This window comes from Rhinolophus hipposideros (assembly GCF_964194185.1).
Source record: "Rhinolophus hipposideros genome assembly, chromosome: 20".
Classification (NCBI taxonomy): domain Eukaryota; kingdom Metazoa; phylum Chordata; class Mammalia; order Chiroptera; family Rhinolophidae; genus Rhinolophus; species Rhinolophus hipposideros.
The window spans coordinates 32,481,852-32,495,785 of NC_138066.1; the positions used below are offsets into that span (position 1 = coordinate 32,481,852).

Here is a 13,934-nt window from a genome sequence, read left to right on the forward strand (position 1 = left end):
ATGTTTCCTGCTGGATCCCTGCTCTCAGCTGCCCATACTCCCTGACCCCAGGGTTCCTCCTTGCCTTTCCTTAGATAGCCAGGAAGCTAACCTGTTGAGGGTAGTGTGGTGGCCTCACTTCACTAATATCAATGTCCCTCAAATTCCAAAGTCCACCTCCCCATTGTCCTAACTTGTATGGATAAAGATGGATCTCAGGCCCTCTAACAATAGGACGGGGACTGAGTTGATCTGTCCTTTTTTCCATCAGCAGAGATGGTATATGCAGGGTTAACTGATGCTTTCACAGTGGTTGGAATTAGGAAAATGGTTGAAGATGTTGCTTGAGGGCAGAGATGATTTCTTGTTTTTTGTTGAGAGCCCACTGGCCCATGTGGGAATCGAACCCGCAGCCTTCGGAGTTAGGAGCATGGAGCTCTAACCGCCTGCGCCACCGGGCCGGCCCAGAGATGATTTCTTAATGGTCCGTGATTCCCACCTTGTGTGACACTTGGTAGATGCTTCGGGAAAGCTGATAGAAGGTTAAAGATAAAGAGAGGAGACAGCGTGCAGTGCAGCTACAAATAGTTTTCCACGTGTAAAGCAAGCAGGCAGAGATGGGACTGGCCTAAAACAGCAGCCTCATCAACATCCCAACTGGAAATAAAAAGCATTAGTATACCCGGTCAACATGGATTTCCTTATATCTATTTTACTCATTTATTTATTGGCGTGCGTTGACTGTGATTCACTCTGTCCTTTTATGTTTGCTGAAATTGTGGCTGTCCGTTTGAGTCCAAACTTCCAGAGAGCAGAGACCACATCTGTTCGATTTGCTTTGTATGGTGTCCAGCAAAGGGCTGCAGTCCAGTGTCACAGAGAAGTCCTGGACTTGGACCCTGGTGACCTGGATTTTAGGTCTGGCCTTGTGACCCTTAAAATACAGACCTCATTTTTATTCACTGTTTTTTTTTTTTTAAAAAAAATAGTGGGAACAACATTTTCTGCCCTTCCTACTTCCCAGAGTTGAGGGAAGAATTAAGTGAGGCAATGCAAAAGAAAGATTTGTAGAAATTGTCACATAAATATGGTTTCTAAAAAATTATAAAATGCCCAAGAGTAATCAAAATCCAACCTCTGAGATGCTTCAAACTGAGAAGCTGACGTACAGAGACCACAGCTGTAAGGAACTGTGAACCAAATGATGGCTCCAGGCCATGCTACGGCTAAAACAAAGCTTGAGACCCAAGGACACTGGCTATCGCAGTAACCTCCCTCCTCTCTATCCCCACAGTGAAACAGCTGCAGTCACAAAGCTGGCCTTTTAGCGCATCCTCTTTTTATCTTCTAGGGCGTCCTGGTATTTATTTGTAACTTTTCACCAGAATTCAAGTAGGGGTGGTGGGAGGTAAGGGAGCACAGAGTGAAGGTGCCCACGGCCCATATCTCTTTAAAATTGGACATATACGCATGCGTGCACGTAGACATCCACGCCCCATGACAGAAAAGCCAAAAGTCTAGTTTTCTGAGCTATCTCTAAACACTGTCACCTAGAAATATGAGAAAAAGTGAATAAAAGAGGGGAGTCCACGATAGCCCTATCGATGCTATAAAAGGGGCAGTTTCCTGTAAGAAGGGCTTACAGATGAGAATTGGATAGTAATTCTTAGGAAATGAATGGAATTACAAGGTATTAAGGAACACGGTCAACTTTCTGCTGTAAAATCCTGGGTATCAGATCTGGAGGACTCTAAGAGCCATATAATCCCCCTTTTTGTTTTACAAAGCTTAAAAGGGGAAGTGATTGAGCAAAGGTCACAGCACTAAAGTATGAGAACCTAGGAGACCATGACCATGGCTCTGGCTCCACGTCTGATAAGGTAGGACGTTAGTTAATAGGTGGGCAGGATGCCATGGCTACTGCCCCTACAGGCGGTAAAAACTGTGACTAGGGGTACATCTCTGGAAACTTGGGAAGCAAGGAAATGCAGTGAACAGGGAGCTTGTACCAGGCCATCCAGCTCACCTTACAGAAACCAGATAGCTCTGCTACTGTTTAAATTAAATCTTGAAGGTTGTCAGAACTGTCAAAGTGTACAGAACTTTTTACTTAAACTTTGTAATTTAAAACAATGGGTTCTGCTGGTGTCTGCCCACTGCCTTAATGAGAACGTTAGTGAAGAACTTTATCCAAGGCCAGGAAACCAGTATAACAGAAGCCTGATGGTCCAATAATGCCAGGTGTGGGTGCTAAATGTTGCCAGCTGTGTTGAGCGAAGACACTAGTTGGCAGCCCCCTTCTTTTGGTAGCTTTGTGAAGGGGAGGAGTGAAGGGAGAGCAGAGGAACTGGGATCTCATTGCTAGCCCTGAGGCCTGAAGCCTTCCAAAATATCAGTCACCAAAGCTTCAGATACACAGGGGCAAGTCCCAGGGTCCTGGAGAGAGAAAAAAAGAGAAACAATTGTAATAAATAAAGGAGATGCGGATGTATTAGATGCGGAGTATTAGAATTATTCTCCATCACATGCCAAGGTTACTTGTTTTGACTCCACAGGAATATGTAGAAGTTTTTCACAGTGGGCCTGTCAAACCCTCTGAAAGAACAGCACACTGGAAGTCACAAACCCAGGTCTTGTTCTGGCTCCATTGTTTACTGGGCTGGGCCACTTTCGCTGAGCTATTAAACATTCCTTGGCCTGAATTTCCTTCATTGGGAATAATACCTGTCCTGCCTGTCTCACAGGGTTGCTGGAAGATCTGATGAGATAATGGACCTAACCTCCCTGAAAAAAAACCAGAAAGCACTCCTCAAATGGAAGGTAAGAATATTACTATTCTAATTACTAGGAGCCCTTCAGCAGGTTGGCCTGTGTGGGTGGAGAGTCATAGAGACTGGAAGGTCACCTTGTTTCTTTAGCCATCACTCTGCACACCCCTCTTCCAAGCAGGATAGCCCTGACAGGCAGGGGGGGTGGGGAGGTGGTGGTGGAAGGGATCAAGTGTCCTAGAAGGAAAAGCTAGAAGATTATCTAAGTCAGGTGTTCTGGGCTCACCAGTCCCCACCGATGCCAAGTTCTTTCTTGCATTAGATCTAAGTCTTTCCTTCTACTACTAATGCTTATTTCCTCCTGTTTTGCCTGAAGATTTTCTCTATCTGCAGAAATATGATTATCATTTTTAGCATTTATCCTCTATTGAAGAACACGACCCAAAGTTGCCGAATTACAATCCCTGGAGTGTAGAGTCCAAGTGTAATAAAAACCAAGTGTCTGTTTTTGGAAGGGAACAAGGACAAAGTTAGCCCTTGAACCCCTTTATTTATAAAGTTTCAATCTCTTCCCTAATCTTGTTTCAGGCTCAGGTCATTTCACATTGAACAAGAATTTGTGTGTGTGTGGGGGGAGGGGGTGCTATTTTGGAGAGAAGTAACCCACATCTGTATTAAAAATGTGTAGAGAGGTCAGCCTTAGTGCAGGAACATTTGCTAAGTGTGATTTTAATAACAGAAGGAGGATAATAAGTTGCATTTAGGATAAGATTTGGAAAACATCAGGGAAGTTTGGTTTATGGTGGGAAAAGGTCATCCAAATCCTCCAAGTTGCTGTCTTGGGTCTTCTCCACCTTAGGCATTCACCTCGCCTTGTTCATTTTTCCTCTCTGTACTCCAAGCACTTTCGTTATGGACACCCTCTCTTGGCTCTGAACTTGGAGAAATGCTACCTTGTTAGCTAACAGTACCATTAATTATATTAATGATTAATAGCTAATTAGTCATAATGCTGTAATACTGACAGTGGAGGCCTCCTTTCTTGCAGCAGCTCTGTGGCTCAAGCGCACACACGTCCCCTTCCCTATTCCTGGCCACAGAACCTGAGCGGCTCTCAATTTGTTTTTCTGACCACTCTGGCAATCTCTCTATATTTCTCCAGTTTTTGTTAGCTGTCTCATTCAACTGTCCAATGCCACTGCTTATATTTTGCCTCCTTTATTTCTATCTTCTGTCACTCACACTGCCCTCCTGTAACCAGGAGGCCACAGTCAAGATTTTTTTTTTACTTTGTTTCATCAACCAAAGGCTCTTTTACTTCTAAATCTCATTTGGGCCTACTTTTCTACTTTGACCCCTGCTTCACTTTACCTTTGCCTAATACTAACCCGCCCCCTATTTCGTGTAGTCCCGCACCTTCTGCCCCAAACTCCCTCCCACTCTACGTTTTGGCTTCCTTTCAGCAACCACGCCCCCAGACCCAGGGAGAACGGTGCGCACGCGCAGTCCACGCCTTTACCTGGGCGCTCGGGAGTGGGCGGAGTGGGGGAGGGCGGGGGTGGAGCGGTAGTCGGCAGTTATCTGGGCGGCGGAGCGCTCACAATGTGGCAGGAGGGAGAAAAGGTGCACTAGGGCCGGACCCAGGGGCTGCGCATGCGCGCCGCCGCTCCCCGCGGCCGGGATGCCAAGGGGGCGGGCGGAGGGAGGTGTCGGGATCCCGGTTGGGCGGGGGGGCCGGAGAGGGAAGGGGCCGCGGGCGCGCGCGCGCGCTCTCGCCGCCGCTCTCCTCCCTCCCTGCCCCCCTCTCCGCACACACATCCACACGCGCACACCCCCTCCCCTGCCTCCCTCCCCGCGCGCCGCCCGCCCAGCGGGCCCCGCTCGGCCTCGCGCGCTCGGAAGGGAGTCGCGAGACGTCGGAGCGGCGGCCACGTAGCGCTGCGGCGGCCGAGGCCGGGTCTGCGGAGCGGCCCTGAGGACAGACGTTGGGCGGGGGGGAGGGGCCGGCCCGGCCGGCGGTTGTTACTCGAGCGCCGCGGCTACAGGCCCCCCGCCGCAGGATGGACCGCCGAGGCGGCGGTCGGGGCGGCGGAGGCGGAGGCGGCCGGCCCGGGTGAGTAGGGGCCCCTGCCCCCCAAGCACAAGCTACAGTCGCGGCTGCACCCCTTGCAACTGCCCGCCTGGCCGGCCGGGGCTCTGGGCGCCGGGTTAACCCTTCGCCCAGGCAGCTGCGTGCACTAGGCCGGAGCAGCCCCCATCCGGCTGGGAGGCCCGGGGCGCTGCGCCGCGCTTTGGCCGAGGGTGCCCGCTTTTGCCCCTTCGCCCCTTCCCTCCCGGACCCGGGCTCCAGTTTTGCAGAGTCTGCTTGCTCCGAGACCCAAGGGAAGGCTGGAGCTGCATGGGTTAGCGGGCCAAGGGGAGGTTTGCACCGGTCCTCCTGCGAGCATTCTCCTGCCCTGCAGCTGGTGGCTTGCACCCACTGCCTCCCCCGCCCTGCGGTTGCGCCTAAACCTCCAACCCCTGGGAGTATTGTGCCGCCCAAGATAAAATGCATCTAGTGTACAGCCGCCCAACACTCACCCCCAAGGGTAATGCAGACCTTTCTCCACCCCCACCTTCTCCTCCCCTCCAATCAGGTGCTACTTAAGATTCTCAGATGGGAGACACTGAAGGTAGTGGCACCCCCTTTACATCGGCACATAACGTGTTCATTGTCGAAGGATGTCTCCTGTAGAAATGATAAATGCCCCTGCCTCACCCTCGAAGTCTGTCTTTACGATTTAAGATCCCATATGCTCTTTGAAGAGGTCCAGTGTTTGATCACATCTAGTACATCCCTCCCCCACAGCGCGAGCGCGAGCGCGCGCGCGCACACACACACATACACACACACACATACACACACACACACACACACACACACACACACACTTCCTGATTGCTGAGCAGCCCCTGTCATCGCGATCCATTGTCAGGAATGGTTTGTGCCAATCAAAGGAGTGTGCTTTTGCCTTTGGAGAAGGGGGCTTTCCACAACCACGTTCTCAGAATATTCCTGCGTGAGTCTGTCTTTGATTGTCCCCATGTTCAAGCTTCATTATTATACTGTTTCCCTTATTATGCATCTCCCGTGGACCCTCAGTAATACCTGAGTGATGCATTTTCCCAGTTAGTTAGATCCATACGGTCTGTGGGAATTTCTTTTATTTTGTTGTAATGTTTAGCACCTATCATCAGGGCATAGTAAATAAATAGGGTAATATTTTGGGAAGAATGTGTATTTTTTTCCAGAGATGGTTGGGCCCGTATTGTTCTGGGAATGGCAACTAGTATCTGCTTTGTTGACAACGTGTATATTTAGGGAATGAAGAGCTGCTGTGGCTGGCTTGTGAGTATGTGTGCGTGCGCGCGTGTGTGCTGCATGCAGGTGATGTTCCCATGTAAAGCTGATTTAAGAGGGGCGAGCTGCACTGTGATCCTCAGAGCTGGCAGGCAGCTTGTTTGGTTGTATCAGGACTGTGTATTCAAATAGATACTATCTTTAGTATAATTTTGTTTAAAATGTTCACTGCTGAGTTTTAGTAAATCTGGAAATGTCTGCTTCAGTGATTCTTGACCTTTCTTTGGGGTCATCGAATCCTTTAGGGTCCTCTTCTCAGTGAAATAGACACACATAATTTTGCATGTAATTACAGTCATCTTGAAGCTGGTCCTGGGACCTCAGGTTAAGATCTATATTATGCAAAAGTGAAAGGAACTTCAGTTTTGTGTTTTGCTTTTTTTTTTTTTTCCTTAGGGATTAGCTTTACTTTGGTCCTGAGCAATAAGCAACAAAGTAGATTATATGTGTATCTTTGTGTTTTATTTGATTGCAGTGAGTTAGATATTTTTATGATTTCCCAGTCTTCCTGTAAAAAAGGAGATGTATGTGAGAGTTGCAGAAAAAGTTAAAACTGGAGTCAAAATGTGTTTACATTTGACCAGTTGATAATGTATGTATGTTCCTTTCACTGTATTTTAAATGTAGCAAATTTCCACAGCAAAGTCAGTGGTCTGTTTTATGATGCCTATCTGGAATCGTTATGTGTTGGTTGAGGTTGATCTGATCTCTTAAAAGAAGGCTTTATCATTCCTATAGTAGAGCACCTGCTCAGTGAAGTTCTTTTCAACTTTATTAAATATGATTTCATGTCTTTATTCAGGGCAATGTTACCATCAGAATCATCCATTTAAAAATTTGTTTTAATGGAAGGATTTTAATTGTAGTTAGGGAGTTCAGTCTCCATGTTTAAAATCTAGAAGCAGGGATGAACGCTGCACCATTCTATCATTAAGCAGGGGGTAACTATCATCTGCTCTTGTTTAAATCGCTCTGCACCCAGACTTTACCTTTTGATCATATTTTAATCAAGAGACATTTATTCTAGCTTGTGATTGTGTTTTGATGGGCAGGACATTAAAGAAGTACAGCCCTCAGCTCTCCAGGAGCTTACAGTTCTATTTTTCGCGTATTCCTTTGAGACATTCATATTTTTTGCATTTTGGGGGTTCTGAGAGGCCAAGGAATTCATGGTATTAACAGTTTTTTGGAAGGCAAGGGAGCCTTGGAATCTTCCACACACCTGAAGAATGGCATTTATTCTAATAATTATGCAGTATGCCCTAAGAAGTTTGGAAGCATGCTGCGATTACATATATTGCATTTTTTTATTATCTAATAAACATGCTTGAAGTGGTTTATATTACAGGTTATATTTTTTGTTCATGTCATGCCTGAAGTTTTACTGTCGGAAGTTATTTGCCTATCCTAAACCCGAACCATTTCAGAGTTGCAAATATGTCACTTTCCTTTGTCAGCATAGTATAGTGACAGATCGTTAAAATCTCGGGACAGGGTGCCTCCTTGTTTTTTAATATTGTAGAACCTCTTGCAACCAGTCACTTACCTAGTTAAACACCCACACACCACAGAGCAGCTGATCATATAACACGTATGGCTGTGAGAAGAACATTCTCTCTGCCAGATTCAGAGCTTGAAAGCTGGAAAACAATTGCATAGCAATGGAACACTTCAGGAGTAGTGGTGCCAGCAACGCACTCCTTACTTAATGCGAACAGCTTGCTTTAGTTTCTTCAACACTCTTCTTCAGACTCCCTTCCCTTAGGAGGTTTCAGATCTGCAGCTCCTACTCAGGGGAAACAACACCTACTTTCTGCAACTGTGGCCTCCAGATCTGATTCGTGACACCCAGAGCTGTTTTCATTTCTGCTCTGAGTATGGGAAGTAATCTCGTAGTGTGGTAAGAAAATACTTTTCAAGTCTGTAGCAAAAAAGTTGATTAGTAATGCTACTGATGTGATTTTTGTTTTTGCATGTCTGAAGCCTGTTGAAGAAATAAACTGTAAAAGTGAACTGTTAAAAAACAAAACAATAAAAAAACCCTTCTCTCAAGGGTTTTAGATAATTTCACCAGAAATGTGAAGCTACTCTTGAGTTTCATTTCCCTTGTTGTAAAAAGTCAGTTGAGAGACAGCCAACAGCAACAACAACAACAAAAATAACCTGTGGATCTCTTGTATTTTGAACCATCGCCTTTGGAACTAGTTATCCTAAAGGAGGTGACTGCATTTCCTAACTGGGAATTCTTGGGTCTTGTGCTACGGTTTTAAATATAGTATTTTTCTCAGCTATCGTCATTGTTTCGGACAGTTAGCCCTTGAATTTACTTTGATTGAGGTGAATTGGTGTTGTAGTGAGTGCCTCTAGCTGAAGGAGGGTCAGGAAGATGCTCCTTTGGAGCCAGGCAGAACTCGGTTTGAATCCCAGTTCCACCATGTATTAGCTTTATGGCATTGGGCAAGTCACCCTGACCTGTCTGGCCTCAGTTTCCTCATCAGCAGAATGAGATTTGTTATGAGAATTAGAGGTAATGTGTCCAAGCTTCTAGCACAGTTCCTGGCAAATGTACACGTAAAGACTCAATAAATGATAGGACACGGGTGATAGAGCAGTATAACTACAGATCTTTTTGGCTTACAAACTTTAGAAGTCTGGCGCTGCAGTCTGCATACTTTCATTTGTGCAGATTTGGGATGAAAAAAATTGCAAATATTTGTCTTGGAGCATACCTAAGTCTTGCAGGTGCAGTGTGGAACTTTGATTTGTTGCTCTCTGGCTGGCTGAACTTGGTGGAGACTAAACTTAGCTCCAAATTCTACAGAGTTACCCACAGGCTGTGCTTGTTTTAAGCCTATTCAGAGCTTATGGTGGTGAAAGGGGTGTTTTAGGACATTAACTTATCTCAATGAGTTCAGTGTCCAGAGTTGAGTCACATGCAAAGCCTTGTGTAAATTTTCATGGTTAATGCAAGCCATAAAGCGCTCGGTAGAATCAGTGAGGACGTCAGATGCTTATTTTAGTTAACCTATTTGTTTATATAGCAGTTAGCTTTGATTTTTACACTTATGAACATTTTCTCTTAAATAATTCCCATTGCTCTTTAAAGTTTTGATGATAAACTCTTATTAGAGCTATAGGTTTGAGTGCCTTAGGCATTTTTGCTTTGGTTGGAGAAGGAAAGAAACGTAAGATCGCTTTACCTGTCAAATATTATGAACTATCCACTTTAGGTGTGTATGTACAGATTCTGTGTGTAGCTCCTAACCTTGTTTTTTTAGCCCAAAAGGGCAGTTTTATGATAAACTATGATGTCATTTCCCCCCCCCCCCTTTTAAAACAGTTTAGGAGATTGATTACTTTGAAAAGTAAATGGTTAGAGTTTTATTCAGTGCATAGAACTTTTAAAATAGGATTTCTTGGGTTCTCCAGAATTAAGTTATTCTATCAGTTTTTTAAGGATATCATTGTGACAAGTCTGTGAGCCGACAAGAGTTACCTAGAAACTTTTCAGATAAGTACATCAGTAGTGCACCAGGATTTACCTCAAGGGAATCTGCTAATCCTTATTTTCTGTAGTTACTGAGCCATCTCTAGGGGCTTGCCCATCAGTGGAAGCAGTCACTAGTATTGGATTGCTGATAGAGATTGGCAAATAATGGTCTTAGCCTCACCTTAGATTTTGCAGAACACTTGAAAGAACTTAATCTTGGCCAGAATGTTTAATGATAACAGCACTCATGCTTTGTGAGCCCAGAGTAACTAAACAAATAAAATTTAGATGATTGAATTAAATGTTTTTTTCTCAACTGTAATACATTTTGTAAGTAAACTTTTTCTTGGGAGGGGGTTGCTATTCTCTTTATTATTTTTTTCTGGTTTGCTAAAACCAGTCAATCAGTGTGTGGTGAGAAGGGATTGTTGGAAGAGAACAGACATCGAAAGGATGAAAAGAATGACTGCGTAACCTGATTTTTTTTGGTCTTTACTATGCATGTAGCGTCAGAGGGTTATGACTCTTAGCTAGATTTCACAAAGATACACAGCGCTAGGTGATTCCTTTTGTCTTTGATGCTAGTGAAGAATATAGTGTTTAACATATTTATGCTTTGGAATTTTGGTTCAGTTTTGAATTTTGATTCAGTTTTTGGGATTCAATGGAACATAACTTAAAAAATTTTTTTTTTTTAAATTGGGGAATATTGGGGAACAGTGTGTTTCTCCAGGGCTCATCAGCTCCAAGTCGTTGTCCTTCAATCTAGTTGTGGAGGGTGCAGTTCACCTTCAAGTCCAGTTGCCGTTTTCAATCTTTAGTTGCAGGGGCGCAGCCCACCATTTCATGCGGGAATCGAACTGGCAACCTTATTGTTGAGAGCTCACGCTCTAACCAACTGAGCCATCCGGCTGCTGAGCCTGGAACATAACTTCTTAATTATACTGTGTGACTTACAAAATGAGATTTAAAACTAGGCCCTTATGAATTGTTTTTATCATTTTGAATATACCATTTTAATATATCTAAAGTAGTACCCATGGCCTGTGAACATTGAAACATACGGTCAAGTGGGGGTTTTGTCTTTTGTTTTGAGGGGTTTTAGTGATTTCAGTTATATGGATAAGTCTGTATTTTTCCCCAATTCCTCTTAAGACTGTGACCCAGATGCCCAGTGACGTTTCCTGTATTAATGTACTATTAGAACTGGAGTTTGAGGTTAAAGGTCCTCCTTGTAGAGAACCCTAGAGTCCCTTCCTTCCTTCCTTCCTTCGTTCCTTCCTTCCTTCCTTCGTTCCTTCCTTCCTTCCTTATTCCTTCCTTCCTTCCTTCCTTCCTTCCTTCCTTCCTTCCTTCCTTCCTTCCTTCCTTCCTTCCTTTTCATACAAATTCATTTAAATTAATTCTGCGGAAGTTTGGGAGAAAACTAAACGTCCATCATCAGCATAGAATTGGTTAAATAAATTAGGGTATAGTCATGAAATGAACAAATTTTACATAGCTGCAAAAAAGAATGAGTAAACTTTATATATAGCTATGGAAAATTTCTAAGCTTTATTGTTAATGGAAATAACAGGAATATAATGTGTTACTGTTTGTATAAAAGTTTGGATGGGAGAGTGATTATATTTGAGGATTTTCCTACATATCATAAAATAACTCTAAGAAATGAATCACCAGTGTCATAAGAAACTAATAATATTGGTTGTCAGTCGGGGGAGTGAACTGGATGAGTGAAGGAACTGAGTTCGAGGGAAATGCTTCACTGTATTATTTTTTAAAGTAAAATTTTAATTAAAGTAGACAGTAACAGAAAAGTAGGGAAAGTATAGGTGTACCCGAAAAATAACAGACTTTTCTCTGTGTAATCTGCTGATTACACAGATTATTTCTAGAACAAAAAATAGGTTAACATCCCAGAAGCCTTTCTTGTCCTCTGCCGGTTAACACTCTCCCAAAGGTTGCCACTATTCCGAGTTCTGTCATTATAGGTTAGTTTTGCTTGTTTTTTCCAGCTTCACGTAAGTGGAATACAGTGTGTACTATTTTAAGTATGGTGTCCTTATCTCAAAATTATGTTTGTAAGATTTACCCATATTGTTATGTGAGCAATAGTTTATTCTCATATACTGTTCCATTGTAAGCATATATTATAATTTATTTGTCCATTCTACCACTGATGGACGTTTGGGTTGTTTCTGGTTTTGGCTAGCATGAGTAATGCTGCTCTATTCACTATATACTTTTCTGTACTTAACATTTTTGGTCCATGTGAGTGTATACCTATTAAATAGTTTTTTTATTTTAAAAGTATCCCCCAACAGATCCATAGGAAAACCATAATGTTATATTTTAAATTAAATATTAAGATATTTAATGGGGCATAATAATTTCAAACTATTTCTTTTTTACGTTCTCAAAAACCTGGCTTGAATTTTCACAATATTAAGAGAGTTCTCAAACCAACCTAACAGAAAACCCTGTATTCTTTTATCCTGAAATAGAGGGGTTAAGTATGATAGAAAATGTCTTAAAAATAATTACAACTTTTGAAAGATTTGTTTCTGTAACTGCTATTTATTTTAACTATATCATTTCATAATATTGAAATCACAATCCTTCCTGTATTGCTAATTATTAAAATATTTTCATTTAATATAATTTTTATAACTGCTATATGTTTAAACTTTTTGGAAACCCAAGGTTTTAAACAAATATCAACATGAGAAACTTACTTAAATATAGTTTACCTTGTTTTGAATATTTAGAAATTTGGTAGACCCGTTAACCAATTGGTTGGTGGCATGCAATTGTATATACTCCATGCACTTTAATAACTGCTGAAGCATTATTTCTATTAAAAACTGAATTTGATCACATTTTTTGTTTTAATTGCAGTAATGCCATTTTCCTCTCCTTTTTGCCCAAACATGAAAATAATGATTAAAGTTTATACCTGTGAAGCAGTGGTTTTCACCCAAGAGTGATTTTGCCTCTGAGGGACATTTGGCAATGTCTGGACACATCTTTGTCACGAGCACGGCTGGGGGTGTGCTCTTGGCATCTCGTGAGTAGAAGCCAGGTATGCTGCTCAATATCCGACACTACACAGGACAGCCCTCCATTACAAAGAATTATCTGGTCTAAAATGTCCACTATGCTGAGTTTGAGAAACCCTGCTGTGAAGTAACTAGTCACTAAACTGATGCTACTAGGCAAATAGCAATTTTAGCCCTGACCTTGTTAGATTTAGCATATGAAACTCTCTTAATTTAGCTGGTCTAGAGAAGAAATAAGCTAGGTAATTTTAAAATAGTAAGAGGATTTTAAATGTGAAGACTGATTTTAGTATAAGTTTTAGTGGACCAGTCATCTTTTTGATAGGCTATTTATAGTCTCCTAGTGGGCAAAGCCAGATTATCTTGGAATATAGCTATTATCTAAAAGGTTATTCACAAAGAGAAAAAGTCTCTACATATATTACATAGCAAAGACTTTTAGAGGTATAATTTTTTTCAAAAGCAGAGACATTTTTACTTTTATTATCCTAATGTATATCTTGCTCTCTTCTAAAAGAAAAAATTGGCTGTTTGACATAAAATATATTTAAATCTTGTATAATAATGGTAACTTAAAAAAACTTAATATTGCTAAGTAAGAAAATGTTTAACTTAAATTTGCAAAATACATGCATAGTAGAAAAATGATCTAATTTCAAGTGATAATGTTTTCCTGTGATGTTGTGGTAAAGAATATTTACACTTCTGCGTCTATCCTAACTTGTCAGGTATTATAACAAAATCCAAAAGATAGTTTGTTCTGCCTTCCAGCCCCTCTTCAACCTTTTCATCACCTCAAATTGAAAGTTAGGTTTTTGCTTTTCTTTAAAAATGATTTATGTCTCTAAGGCCAGGTGCTGCACTGAGCGCTAAAAGACATGTGCACAGGTGCCAACTGTTGCAGAGTGGGACTGTTCTAAATCTAGAACTGTTGTTTATTTAATTCCCTGTACAGCACTATTTCTCAAACTTTTTGACCATGCTCCACAGTAGGAAGCAGTGCATGCATGCCCACGTGTATCCACTCGTAGTCACACTCTCACCACATCTGAAACAAAAGCTTCATGAAACAGCACTTCCTTACTATGGGAGGCAGTCTGTTATTTTTTTTGTTCTATTCCATTTCATTTTTAAAAATTGGGTTGGGACAGGCAGCTTGAAAATCACTGACCTGTACAGTGCTTCACAAAATATATTTTCTTGAAGTAGATGGAATGGGGGTAGGCAGGAGGGATAAA

The 13,934-nt window shown here is 42.4% G+C and overlaps 1 protein-coding gene across 2 annotated transcripts in view; it reads left to right on the forward strand.

Moving 5' to 3' along the window:
• The first annotated feature begins 2,592 nt into the window (after positions 1 to 2,592).
• Positions 2,593 to 13,934, forward strand: part of ZNF652 (zinc finger protein 652) — a 61,859-nt gene continuing 50,517 nt past the window's right edge. Inside the window, exons 1-2 of one of the 2 annotated variants that reach the window (XM_081027893.1) lie at positions 2,593 to 2,609; positions 2,724 to 2,799. The gene's annotated coding sequence lies outside the window, so the exon portion shown is untranslated. Of the gene's footprint in view, positions 2,610 to 2,723; positions 2,800 to 4,474; positions 4,861 to 13,934 lie in introns of those variants that run through there. The other variant, XM_081027894.1, reaches the window with a different exon arrangement.